The sequence below is a fragment of the Dendrobates tinctorius genome, unplaced genomic scaffold (genome assembly GCF_039654945.1).
Source record: "Dendrobates tinctorius isolate UK_male_01 unplaced genomic scaffold, ASM3965494v1 ptg000184l, whole genome shotgun sequence".
Lineage (NCBI taxonomy): Eukaryota > Metazoa > Chordata > Amphibia > Anura > Dendrobatidae > Dendrobates > Dendrobates tinctorius.
This window is the reverse complement of record NW_027361851.1, coordinates 453,458-463,912: the sequence shown is the minus strand read 5'-3', so window position 1 is coordinate 463,912 and position 10,455 is coordinate 453,458.

Below are 10,455 nucleotides of genomic sequence, written 5' to 3'. Positions count from 1 at the left end.
CGTATGTGGAGTCGGGAAGGAATTTTTTCCCCCAATGTGAAGCTTACTGTTGCCACATGGGTTTTTTTTGCCTTCCTCTGGATCAACATGTTAGGGCAAGTTAGGATAGGATATGGGTTGAACTAGATGGACTTAAAGTCTCCCTTCAACCTTAATTACTATGTTACTATGTTACTAATTGTCCATCAAAAGCAAACTGAGATTTTCAAAAGGGTTCTTAGAGTCTCTGTAGGCACAAAACTTGAAACGTTGCATATTTACATGTTAACATTACATAATTTACTTACATACGAAACCATAAGGGTGGTATACCTTGGGTACTACGGACAGACCTGCGTAGCACTGGTGTTGTTGGGGACCTTACTGGATGCCTTGTGTTAACTACTGGTGTAGTGTGTGTTGTACTGGCTACACTACTGGTGGTTCTGAGTAGCACTGGAATACTAGATTTCCTAGGACCACTTCTACTCACTGTAGGCATGACAGATTCACCACTGGCAGGGTGAGAATTATCTTGTTCCACTGCTGGTGTAGCATCCGCTGCTTGTACTTGCTGGTTTTCAGGGTCTTCTTGAGTCACTTCTTCTTGCACTACCAGTTGGGGAAAGATCAAAGCTGGCACCACTATGACTTGATTCGCTCCATCCGATTTGCAGGGAATTCTCAGAGTACAGTGATGACCTTTTCTTCTTCTTCCTCTATGGGCTGAAGGTTGTTTTGCTCTTCCATTCTGTCCTTTAGTTGATCAGGGCACAGTTTCAGATGATCCCTTGAAACTGCTGATGAGGTTTCTCCATCCTTACTGATAAGGCACACTTTGGTGTTGTCAAAGTTTGATGGTAGGACGGTATAGGGTTCAGCTTCCCATTGGTCATCCAATTTATGCATCCTCCTTTTCCTCTTTAGGACTTGTTCTCCTGGTGACAAGTGAACTGCAGGTGTATGTTGATTGCAGTTCTTTTCCTGCTTTTGTCTTGCCTGACTCTTTTCTACACACTCTTGTACTCTACGGTACTGCTGCTGCCTCTCTGTATCTGAGTCAGCATCTGGTAATGTCACCTCAGGTGTAAGGACTCCCATATCCAAATCAATAGGCAGCTTGCCAGGCCTCGCTCTCATTAGGTAGCCTGGAGTGCAGTCGGTGGAATTCACAGGAATGTGATTGTAGAGGTCCACCAGATCTGGCAACTTCTCTGGCCACAGATTCCTCTCTTCCAAAGGCAAGGTCTTCAGTAGAGCGATCACCACCTGATTCATCTTTTCACACATGCCATTGGTCTGTGGATGGTACGGTGTTGTCCTGATCTTCTTGCCACTGTACAAGTTACAGAATTCCTGGAATACTTCTGCCTCAAAGGCTGGACCTTGATCTGTAAGCACTCGCTCGGGATATCCTTGTGGTTGACAAAAGTGCTGTTGGAATGCTCTGGCTGCTGTCCTGGCTGTTTGATCCTTGACAGGCACGACTACCAGGAATCTCGAGTAGTGGTCAACGATGGTAAGAGCATGCACGTAGCCTGAACGGCTTGGGACCAGCTTCACATGGTCCAGGGCGACCGACTCAAGTGGTTGCTTGGTTATTATTGGCTGCAAAGGAGCTCGCTGGCTGTTACGGTCCTTTCTGCGCAGGTTGCATTGTCCACACTCCCGACACCTATTTTCAATGGCCTTCCTCATACCAGCCCAGTAGAATCTCTCCCGGAGCAAGGCTTCCAACTTTTTCCATCCGAAGTGTCTAGCTCCGTTGTGGTATTGTCACAGTCACGTGTGTCTGGACGCAGCGAGTACCGCAAGGCGAACCCATAAGACACCCGTGACCCTGGACACAGCACCTCCAGTGGGGCGAATTTAAATAAAACGTGCAGCTGGACACGCCACCTCCAACTGGCGAATTTAGGTATTACACATTATACACACAGTAGTCTGCAAACCCCGCCTCCAGTAAGGAGGCGGGGTTTGTAGTTTTGCCCTGTCCTGTATTTGTATAATATGTCATTTAACTTTTCTCTGGTTGTATTTGCTGTAAATTAACCATGTCTCCTTCCCCCAATACTTTGCAATGTCTTGTGATGTACTTGGACCATAATCTAATTTAGGCTTGTGTCAACAGCTAGTGGAACTTTGGCTATTGTTTCCTAAGCAGAAGATAACCTACAATACTCATCCTGTAGACTCAGTGGAGCCCTTACATTTCTAGAATCTTCTGATGGACCAAACCATTGAATAGTAGGTGTGACCCCTACCCCCCTTCAGATGGGCTGATCCCAGGAGCCCTGACAATTAGTGTTGAGCGATACCGTTCGATACCCAAAAATATCGTATCGGATGGTATCGCCCGATACGAAAAAAATATCGGGTATCGCCGATTCCGATACCGGAAGTCCCATTCAAGTCAATGGGACTTCCGGTATCGGAATTAAAAAAAGCCCTTTATTTCCTTGTTGGCTAATTCTACATAATTGAAAACAAATAAGAATCATGTAGAATGTATTGTGGGAGGTGGAGGAGACATTAAAAGCATAGTGGTTTATTCAAATCACATGGCATAGCATTAATTCCAATTTTTTTTTTTCAATACGTTCGGAGTTAAAAAGATATTGACTACGTTAACCTTTTTTATATTTTGTCAGATATGTACTGTATGTTTCACAACTTCCATGCTCTTCACCTTCTTTTGTACTTCTCCCACACTTTCTCCTTCATGATCCGCAGCAGTTGCATTTTTTTCATCACCTTATTCATCTTCTTCTTCTTCTTCATCATCTTCTCCCCATTAATTTTTTTTTTCCATTCTTCATATTCTTCTTATTCAGCTATTATTAATTTTAATATGCTATTTCTTCATCTTCTTCCTTGTCTTCATTTTCTTATGGTGACAGGCATTCCTGTAGTACTTATCTATAAAAGTTATAAGATTACACCTTACATTCTGCCTGTCACAAAAGATTTACAACAGGATTTGTCCGCGTTCAGTTTGGCCTGCAGCAGCAGGCATTTTCCAGGGGCACCACGAGGAGGAACGGACTCACCCCCATTTACTGCTTAGTCTTCTTCTGCTTATAATTTTGATTTCTTCTATGCTTATTTTTAGTCTTATGCTTAATGTTCTTCTGCTTTCTGTTCTTCTGCTTTAGCTTCTTCTGCTTCTTGTTCTTCTGTCTTTTGTTCTGTATCTTGGTGGTTGTCTTCATGTTCTTTGTCCTCTTGGTCTTATTATTTAGGGTCATATTTCTGGTCTTCTTTGGTGTGGTCTTCTGGGTCGTCATCATCAGGGTCGTCGTCATGGAGATCAATAAGGATTACCAAAGAATTTCAAAAAGCTTGATCTTGGAAATGTAGCAGAAGGTACAAGAAGGCTGAGAAACTGGCGAGAACCAGCAGACAGTGCTGGCACCCGGATGGGTAGCAGAAGGAACAAGAGCCAATGGCACTACCGAGGACCAACTGACGGTGCTGGACCACGGTTACTAAGCAGAAGGTACCTGTGCTAAAAAGCACTACCAAGCACCAGCTGACGGTGCTGGACCTCGGATACCGAGATGGAGGCACCTAGGCCAAAGGCTGTGGCGAGAACCAGCAGACAGTGCTGGCACCTGGATGGGTAGCAGAAGGAACAAGAGCCAATGGCACTACCGAGGACCAACTGACGGTGCTGGACCACGGTTACTCAGCAGAAGGTACCTGTGCTAAAAAGCACTACCAAGGACCAGCTGACGGTGCTGGACCTCGGATACCGAGATGGAGGCACCTAGGCCAAAGGCTCTGGCGAAAACCAGCAGGCAGTGCTGGAACCCGGGTGGGTAGCAGAAGGTACCCATTCAAAGCAAAGTAGCCAGGCCGCAAGCCGGCCGCAGTTACCGAAACCCACAGTCCCACAGGGGGTCCATGTCCCATTGGCACTACGGATCCAGCCTTCAGTGCCAGTTCCCGCAGCCCACATAGGAGTCACCTAAACTGCAGGCACCGTAGAGTCGGCTAACCCGGCCGCAAGACGACAGGACAACGGATTGGTGGCATAGTGACCTTGACACTACCCGGAAACAGCAGGCGTGCTGGAACCAGGCTGGGCAACAGGGAGTACCCGTGTCAAAGACACTGCCGAGAACCAGCTGACGGTGCTGGAACCCAGATGGGTAGCAAAAGCTACAAGAGCCAATGGCACTACCGAGGACCAACTGACGGTGCTGGACCACGGTTACTAAGCAGAAGGTACCTGTGCTAAAAAGCACTACCAAGGACCAGCTGACGGTGCTGGAGTTCAGATACCGAGATGGAGGCACCTAGGCCAAAGGCTCTGGCGAGAACCAGCAGGCAGTGCTGGAACCCGGGTGGGTAGCAGAAGGTACCCATTCAAAGCAAAGTAGCCAGGCCGCAAGCCGGCCGCAGTTACCGAAACCCACAGTCCTACAGGGGGTCCATGTCCCATTGGCACTACGGATCCAGCCTTCAGTGCCAGTTCCCACAGCCCACATAGGAGTCACCTAAACTGCAGGCACCGTAGAGTCGGCTAACCCGGCCGCAAGACGACAGGACAACGGATTGGTGGCATAGTGACCTTGACACTACCCGGAAACAGCAGGCGTGCTGGAACCAGGCTGGGCAACAGGGAGTACCCGTGCCAAAGACACTGCCGAGCACCAACTGGCGTTGTTGGAGCCCAGGGACAAACATGGTGTAGGCCGAGGCCTACTTGGTGGTAGTTTTAGATTGTTTGTAGGCTACAACAGACTGTCAACGTGCTCCAATTAGGCATCTGTCTCCACTCTGTTTCCAGGATTTCACGTGACCACCAACACCGCCAGTTTATGCGTACAGCAGCCGTCTGCCCAATCCACACGTGTTCCTGTGTTACTGGTGTTCTGTAATGTCAGCAGATCCCCTGATGTTTGTCTGCCAATGTCTCCTGCTCTGTCCACTTTCCCACCACTTGCAGTGGGAAGGTGGACAGCGCAGGAGACAGTGCCGGACACACATTGGGGGATCAGCTCACGTTACAGAACACCAGGAACACAGGAACAAGTGTGTAATGCGTGGACGGCAACTGTGAGCAGGAACTGGCGGTGTTGGAGGTCAGGGGAAATACTAGAGACAGAGTGGAGACAGAGGCCAAATCAGAGCATGTTTAAATCTGAAGTAGTTACAATTTGGAGGCAGCAGCAGCTTGCCCTCCACACAGCAGGGGATCAGCTGACGTTACCGACCCCCACTTTCACATGAACGAGTGCGTTTTTCTGTGTGGACAGCACTTCCGAGCACCAACTAGCGTTGTTGGAACCCAGGGACAATCATGGTGCAGGCCGAGGCCTACTAGGAGCCAGGTGTAAAGCTGAGGTATTTTGGCTTTGGAGGGAGCAGGACACTTTGCCCTCCACACAGCAGGGGATCAGCTGACGTTACCGACCCCCACTTTCACATGAACGAGTGTGTTTTTCTGTGTGGACAGCACTTCCGAGCAACAACTGACGATGTTGGAGCCCAGGGATAGTCATTTTGTAGGCTGAGGCCAACTTGGAGGCAGTTTAAGATAAGACGTTGTTTGAATTTGGAGGCAGCAGCAGTTTGCCGTACACACAGCAGGGGATCAGCTGACGTTACCGAACCCCACTTACACATGAGCGAGTGTTTTGTCTGTGCGGACAGCACTTCTGAGCCCAACTGGCGGTGTCGGAGCCCAGGGAAAATCAGGTAGTAGGCCGAGGCGTACTTGGTGGCAGTTTGCGATTGTTTCTAGACTACTACTAACTGTCAACGTACTCCAATTAGGCCTCTGTCTTCACTCTGTTTCGAGTATTTCCTCTGGCTTCCAACCACGCCAGTTGCTGCTCTGAAATGCCGTCTGCACAACCCACACTTGTTCCTGTGTTACTGGGGTTCTGTAATACCAGCTTCTCCCTAGAGGTGAGTCTGGCAATGTCTCCTGCTCTGTCCACATTTCCACTACAAGTAGTGGGAATGTAGACAAAGCAGGAGACATTGCCGTGCTCACCTCTGGAGATGAGCAGATGTTACAGGACCCAGGTAACACAGGAACAAGTGTGGATTGTGCAGACGGCACTTGAGAGCAGAAACAGGCGGTGTTGTAGGCCGGAGGAAATACTCAAAACATTGTGGAGACAGAGGGCAAATCAGAGAACATATTAAATCAGAGGTAGTCAGAAGTTGTAGGCAGCAGGAGAGTTTGCCGTACACACAGCAGGGGATCAGCTGACATTACCGAACCCCACTTACACATGAGCGAGTGTTTTGTCTGTGCGCACAGCACTTCTGAGCAACAACAGGTGTTGCTGTTGCCCAGGAAATAAAGTTCAGGTCATAGAAACATGAACACAACAGGAGACCTGGATCCTGTTGCCAGCCAATTATTTATTCTGGAAGAGGACTGGCAAATTCAGGTGAGATCCAGGCCTTGTTCATTTTCACAAAAGTAAGCCGGTCAACATTATCGGCGGATAGTCGCGTGCGACGGTCTGTTACCACACCACCTGCAGCACTAAAGACACGTTCCGATAATACACTGGCAGCAGGGCAAGCCAGCACCTCCAATGCATACTGGCTAAGCTCTGGCCATGTATCCAGCTTAGAGACCCAATACTTGAACGGGGAAGAGCCGTCTGGGAGAACACTAACAGGGCAAGACAAGTAGTCTGTCACCATCTGACGGAAACGTTGCCTCCTGCTGACTGGAGCCGTCTGTGATGGTGTAGCCGTTTGTGGCGGTCCCACAAAACTTTTCCACATTTGGGCCATACTGGCCTTGCCTTGTCCTGCGGCACTGCCTCTGCTACCTCTTTGTGCAGAGCTTCCTCCACTGCCTCTACCCACATGGCTGCTTTGAAAAGCACTACCAGCAACACTTGCGGGGGTAATGGAGAACATGATGGCCTGCACAAGTGTTTCTTGGTACTCCCGCATTTTTCGCTCCCGGTTCAACTGTGGTATGAGGCTTTGTAAGTTGTCCCGGTAGCGAGGATCTAGGAGGGTGTACACCCAATAATCAGCCGTGTGGAGAATGTTGGCGATGCGGCGGTCATTTAACAAGCACTGCAGCATGAAATCAACCATGTGCTGCAGACTGCCAACTGGACCGGAAACGCTGTCCCCAGCTTCAGGCAGCATCTCTGCCTGCTCAGCATCACCCCACCCTCGCTGTACACACTGACTACTAGAGCCTTGTGTACCTCCCTCCTCTGGAGAGATGTGTTCCTCCTCCTCCATTGACCCCTCGTCATCCTCCTCACTAAGCGTCCCCTGCCTGGGCCTTTGTGTGGAAGCACGTTGCGCAGATTTGCCAGAAGCAGATGGCATTTCTGACTGCTCATCCTCGACCTCTTCAAAAACCTCCTCACTTAGTGCTTGTAAGGTTTTTTGAAGCAGACAGATGAGGGGGACAGTCATGCTGATTAGTGCATCATCTGCACTGGCCATCCGCGTGGAGTCATCGAAGGCACGCAAAACTTGGCAGATGTCCCTCATAGTGGCCCACTCAGTGGTGGTGAAGTGTATCCGGCGCACAGTGCGACTTGTTTGCGCCTGATGCAGCTGGTACTCCATTACTGCTGCCTGCTGCTCACACAACCGCTCCAACATATGTAACGTTGAATTCCACCTGGTGGGGAGGTCACATATGATGCGATGTTCTGGCAGGCGGAATCGTCATTGCAGAGATGCAATGCGCGATCTTGCCATGCTGGAACGCGGCAAGTGAGCACACTCTAGGCGAACCTTGTGCAGCAGTGCATCAAAATCCGGATAGTCCCTCAGAAAGCTCTGCACGACCAAATTGAGCACGTGTGCCAGACATGGTATGTGAGTGAGGTTGCCTAGGCCCAGAGCTGCCACTAGATTTCGGCCATTGTCACTCACTACCAAACCTGGCTGGAGATTCGCTGGCACAAACCACACATCGCTCTCCTGCTTGATGGCATTCCAGAGCTCCTGTGCTGTGTGGCTCCGATTCCCCAAAGAAATTAATTTAAGGACGGCCTGTTGACGTTTGGCCACACCTGTGCTCATATCTGGCCTAACAGGCTCACGCAGTGCTGATTCCGAGGAACTAGAGTAGGAGGAGGACTCAATATGTACAGACTGCATTCCTGCAATCCTTGGAGTTGGCAGAATACATACAGAGCCACTCTCCAGATCTGTACCCGGCTCCACAACATTGACCCAATGGGCAGTGAGGGAAAGGTATCGTCCCTGTCCATGGCTACTGGTCCACGCATCGGTGGTCAGGTGGACCTTGCTACTGACGGCATTTAGTAGCGCATTTTTAATTTTTCCCTCCACATGCTTTTGCAGGGCAGGGACGGCTTGCCTGCTGAAATAAAAGCGGCTGGGCACATTGTATTGTGGAACTGCCAATGACAAAGTTCCGGAAGGTGTCAGTCTCCACCAGCCTGAATGACAGCATCTCAAAGGCCAGTAGTTTGGCAATGCCGGCATTCAGAGCCAGTGCTCGGGGATGGTTTGCCGAGTATGGCCGCTTTTTCTCCCATGCCTGTGCTACCGATTGCTGGTGAGTGGCCTGGGAGTGTGCTGATGACTGCGAACGTGGTTCAGTGGGTGGAATTTCACTGGGTCTCTGGACAACAGTGGCAGTGGTTCTTCCATGGCGTTCCAGTGAGGAAGCCGAACCAGCTGTGTGTGAGCTGGAGGAAGAGGCCCCAACACGCGCTGAAGAGGTGGTAGGTGCTGCTGAAGGTTGGCCTACATCTTCAGTGTGTCTGTGTAACTCCACCTCGTGCTTGGTATGCACATGTTTCCACATATTTGTGGTATTGAGGTTTCTCACATTTTTCCCTCGTTTCACTTTCTGATGACACAGCTTGCATTTGACAAAGCAAATGTCATCTGCAACTGTGTCAAAAAAAGACCACGCACTGCAAGTCCTGGGAGTGCCCGTTTTGTGTTTTGGAAGAGGATTGCTCCTCACGGGTGCCAAAGTGGAGGCTACAGGCAACCAAGTCTGCCCCCGCCCTCTCCCTCCTCTTTTGGCCGTTTGGGGAATCTCTTCCTCAGAGCTGCTCCCACCACCTTCCTGTGGCTGACGCCATGATGGGTCAAGGACCTCATCATCTCCACTCCCCTCTTCAAGCACCGGCTGGTCCTGGGTTGTCTCGCCAGCACCGTACGCATCAGAAATTGGCAACTGAGTCTCATCATCATCAGATGAGCACTGAAGTGTGCTGACAATAGGCACTGGCCCACCCGCCTCTTCAGATTCAGAGGGACAAAGCAGTTGCGCATCACTGCATACTCCCTCTTCTTCACGCTCTAGAATGCTGCTTGGCTGGCCACCTCTTTCCAAGCCAACAGATTCTGAGAACAGAAGTAAAGATTGAGATGGCTCCTGTCCAGGGCTCTCAGACTGCCTAGGCAATTTGGCAGGTGGTGAAGAGACAGATGGTTGCTCTTCAGTGCTCTGGCCTTGGGAGGATGCGGAAGTCATTGAAGTGGATGCGTTAGCTGCCATCCATCCGACAACGGCTTCAATTTGTTCGTCACGCAGCAGTGGGGTACGGCGAGGTCCTACAAAGCTGCGCATGAAGGACTGTTGCCTGGTAAAAGTGGGGGATGCCGGGTCACTGGTGGCCGCAGCAGACACCGAATCCCCACGTCCTCTCCCTGCTGAATCCCCCCGTCCTCTCCCTGCTGAATCCCCCCGTCCTCTCCCTGCTGAAACTCCACGGCCACGACCACGTGCCTTACTCCCTGCCTTCTTCATCTTGGTAGACTGATAAAGATAGGCAGAAAAGTAAAAAAGGGGTGGCTTAGTGTTCTTATTCCTGAACACCTGCTAACCAGTATAAGAAACACTAATTTGGCTAAGAGTGTGTGTACTACACTTTAATATGATCTAATGTGGCCTAGACAACTGTAAAGTGGAGTGTTTGGTGAACTTTATTTCCTTTTTTTTGGGGGGGGGGGGGGGAAAGAAAAGGATGTGACCAAAGTTTGAAAGCTATAGTATCACAAACTTTTTGGAGCGATTACAATGCAGGAAGCTAACCTACAATGCAATTGATGAGGCTCCAAAAAATAGGGTGATACTAGTCTGGCTGGCCCTGAAGGGCACAATCCAGCAAAAAGGCTCCTCTATCTAATCCTATATAGTGTTTGCAACCAACCAATGACAATGGATGCGGTTGGAAGCACACTAATATAGGAGCAAAAATCTGGCTAAATTAGCTGCAAAAAAAGGACTATGTATGAGGCAGTGACGCACGCTGAGCGGACTACAGCTAGCGGTGGCTGTAGAACACACTGCAACGTGAGCTGCACTCACACACAGAGAGACCTATCAGACAGCCAAAAACAGTGCAGAGAAATTGGCTATAGCACTGAAAGGCTGCTGAAAGGCTCCGCTGTCCACTCCTTTAGTGTTTGCAACCAACGTATATGGATACGTATGGAAGCACACTATACAGGAGAAAAAAAAAGCAGCAATAAAAGAAA